Source organism: Phyllobates terribilis, unplaced genomic scaffold (genome assembly GCF_046119375.1).
Source record: "Phyllobates terribilis strain yellow unplaced genomic scaffold, ASM4611937v1 Scaffold_20__1_contigs__length_20440879, whole genome shotgun sequence".
In the NCBI taxonomy this organism is placed as follows: Eukaryota; Metazoa; Chordata; class Amphibia; order Anura; family Dendrobatidae; genus Phyllobates; species Phyllobates terribilis.
The window spans coordinates 17,330,388-17,335,228 of record NW_027362780.1 but is presented as its reverse complement, the minus strand read 5'-3'; positions in this window follow the sequence as shown (position 1 = coordinate 17,335,228).

Genomic DNA, 4,841 nt, shown 5'->3' with positions numbered 1-4,841 from the left:
AATTTAATAAAGCATAGGATAAAACAACATAAATACAATTTAATAAAGCATAGGTTAAAACAACATAAATACAATTTAATAAAGCATAGGACAAAACAACATAAATACAATTTAATAAAGCATATGTTAAAACAACATAAATGCAATTTAATAAAGCATAGGATAAAACAACATAAATACAATTTAATAAAGCATAGGTTAAAACAACATAAATACAATTTAATAAAGCATAGGACAAAACAACATAAATACAATTTAATAAAGCATATGTTAAAACAACATAAATGCAATTTAATAAAGCATAGGATAAAACAACATAAATACAATTTAATAAAGCATAGGTTAAAACAACATAAATACAATTTAACAAAACATTGGACAAAACAACATAAATACAATTTAATAAAGCATAGGATAAAACAACATAAATACAATTTAATGAAACATAGGATAAACAACATAAATACAATTTAATAAAGCATAGGACAAAACAACATAAATACAATTTAATAAAGCATATGTTAAAACAACATAAATACAATTTAATAAAGCATAGGATAAAACAACATAAATACAATTTAATGAAACATAGGATAAACAACATAAATACAATTTAATAAAGCATAGGACAAAACAACATAAATACAATTTAATAAAGCATATGTTAAAACAACATAAATGCAATTTAATAAAGCATAGGTTAAAACAACATAAATACAATTTAATAAAGCATAGGTTAAAACAACATAAATACAATTTAATAAAGCCTACAATAAAACAACATAAATACAATTTAATAAAGCATAGGAAAAAACAACATAAATACAATTTAATAAAGCATAGGAAAAAACAACATAAATACAATTTAATAAAGCCTACAATAAAACAACATAAATACAATTTAATAAAGCATAGGAAAAAACAACATAAATACAATTTAATAAAGCATAGGATAAAACAACATAAATACAATTTAATAAAGCATAGGATAAAACAACATAAATACAATTTAATAAAGCATAGGTTAAAACAACATAAATCCAATTTAATAAAGCATAGGATGAAACAACATAAATACAATTTAATAAAGCCTACAATAAAACAACATAAATACAATTTAATAAAGCATAGGATAAAACAACATAAATACAATTTAATAAAGCATAAGATAAAACAACATAAATACAATTTAATAAAGCATAGGTTAAAACAACATAAATACAATTTAATAAAGCATAGGATAAAACAACATAAATACAATTTAATAAAGCATAAGATAAAACAACATAAATACAATTTAATAAAGCATAGGATAAAACAACATAAATAAAATTTAATAAAGCATAGGATGAAACAGCATAAATACAATTTAATAAAGCATACGTTAAAACAACATAAATACAATTTAATAAAGCATAGGATGAAACAGCATAAATACAATTTAATAAAGCATAGGATAAAACAACATAAATACAATTTAATAAAGCATAGGTTAAGACAACATAAATACAATTTAATAAAGCATAGGATAAAACAACATAAATACAATTTAATAAAGCATAGGATAAAACAACATAAATACAATTTAATAAAGCATAGGATAAAACAACATAAATAAAATTTAATAAAGCATAGGTTAAAACAACATAAATACAATTTAATAAAGCATAGGATAAAACAACATAAATAAAATTTAATAAAGCATAGGTTAAAACAACATAAATACAATTTAATAAAGCATAGGACAAAACAACATAAATACAATTTAATAAAGCATAGGATAAAACAACATAAATACAATTTAACAAAACATTGGACAAAACAACATAAATACAATTTAATAAAGCATAGGATAAAACAACATAAATACAATTTAATGAAACATAGGATAAACAACATAAATACAATTTAATAAAGCATAGGACAAAACAACATAAATACAATTTAATAAAGCATATGTTAAAACAACATAAATACAATTTAATAAAGCATAGGATAAAACAACATAAATACAATTTAATGAAACATAGGATAAACAACATAAATACAATTTAATAAAGCATAGGACAAAACAACATAAATACAATTTAATAAAGCATAGGTTAAAACAACATAAATACAATTTAATAAAGCATAGGACAAAACAACATAAATACAATTTAATAAAGCATATGTTAAAACAACATAAATGCAATTTAATAAAGCATAGGATAAAACAACATAAATACAATTTAATAAAGCATAGGTTAAAACAACATAAATACAATTTAATAAAGCATAGGAAAAAACAACATAAATACAATTTAATAAAGCATAGGATAAAACAACATAAATACAATTTAATAAAGCATAGGATAAAACAACATAAATACAATTTAATAAAGCATAGGTTAAAACAACATAAATCCAATTTAATAAAGCATAGGATAAAACAACATAAATACAATTTAATAAAGCATACAATAAAACAACATAAATAAAATTTAATAAAGCATAGGATAAAACAACATATATACAATTTAATAAATCATAGGATAAAACAACATAAATACAATTTAATAAAGCATATGTTAAAACAACATAAATACAATTTAATAAAGCATAGGATGAAACAGCATAAATACAATTTAATAAAGCATACATTAAAACAACATAAATACAATTAAATAAAGCATAAGATAAAACAACATAAATACAATTTAACAAAACATTGGACAAAACAACATAAATACAATTTAATGAAACATAGGATAAACAACATAAATACAATTTAATAAAGCATAGGACAAAACAACATAAATACAATTTAATAAAGCATATGTTAAAACAACATAAATACAATTTAATAAAGCATAGGATAAAACAACATAAATACAATTTAATGAAACATAGGATAAACAACATAAATAGAATTTAATAAAGCATAGGACAAAACAACATAAATACAATTTAATAAAGCATATGTTAAAACAACATAAATGCAATTTAATAAAGTATAGGATAAAACAACATAAATACAATTTAATAAAGCATAGGTTAAAACAACATAAATACAATTTAATAAAGCATAGGTTAAAACAACATAAATACAATTTAATAAAGCCTACAATAAAACAACATAAATACAATTTAATAAAGCATAGGAAAAAACAACATAAATACAATTTAATAAAGCCTACAATAAAACAACATAAATACAATTTAATAAAGCATAGGAAAAAACAACATAAATACAATTTAATAAAGCATAGGATAAAACAACATAAATACAATTTAATAAAGCATAGGATAAAACAACATAAATACAATTTAATAAAGCATAGGTTAAAACAACATAAATCCAATTTAATAAAGCATAGGATGAAACAACATAAATACAATTTAATAAAGCATACAATAAAACAATATAAATACAATTTAATAAATCATAGGACAAAACAACATAAATACAATTTAATAAAGCATAGGATAAAACAACATAAATACAATTTAATGAAACATAGGATAAACAACATAAATACAATTTAATAAAGCATAGGATAAAACAACATAAATACAATTTAACAAAACATTGGACAAAACAACATAAATACAATTTAATAAAGCATAGGATAAAACAACATAAATACAATTTAATGAAACATAGGATAAACAACATAAATACAATTTAATAAAGCCTACAATAAAACAACATAAATACAATTTAATAAAGCATAGGAAAAAACAACATAAATACAATTTAATAAAGACTACAATAAAACAACATAAATACAATTTAATAAAGCATAGGAAAAAACAACATAAATACAATTTAATAAAGCATAGGATAAAACAACATAAATACAATTTAATAAAGCATAGGATAAAACAACATAAATACAATTTAATAAAGCATAGGTTAAAACAACATAAATCCAATTTAATAAATCATAGGATAAAACAACATAAATACAATTTAATAAAGCATACAATAAAACAACATAAATACAATTTAATAAATCATAGGATAAAACAACATAAATACAATTTAATAAAGCATAGGTTAAAACAACATAAATACAATTTAAAAAGGAAAAGGATAAAACAACATAAATACAATTTAATAAAGCATATGTTAAAACAACATAAATGCAATTTAATAAAGCATAGGATAAAACAACATAAATACAATTTAATAAAGCATAGGTTAAAACAACATAAATACAATTTAATAAAGCATAGGTTAAAACAACATAAATACAATTTAATAAAGCCTACAATAAAACAACATAAATACAATTTAATAAAGCATAGGAAAAAACAACATAAATACAATTTAATAAAGCCTACAATAAAACAACATAAATACAATTTAATAAAGCATAGGAAAAAACAACATAAATACAATTTAATAAAGCATAGGATAAAACAACATAAATACAATTTAATAAAGCATAGGATAAAACAACATAAATACAATTTAATAAAGCATAGGTTAAAACAACATAAATCCAATTTAATAAAGCATAGGATAAAACAACATAAATACAATTTAATAAAGCATACAATAAAACAACATAAATACAATTTAATAAAGCATAGGAAAAAACAACATAAATACAATTTAATAAAGCCTACAATAAAACAACATAAATACAATTTAATAAAGCATAGGAAAAAACAACATAAATACAATTTAATAAAGCATAGGATAAAACAACATAAATACAATTTAATAAAGCATAGGATAAAACAACATAAATACAATTTAATAAAGCATAGGTTAAAACAACATAAATCCAATTTAATAAAGCATAGGATGAAACAACATAAATACAATTTAATAAAGCATACAATAAAAC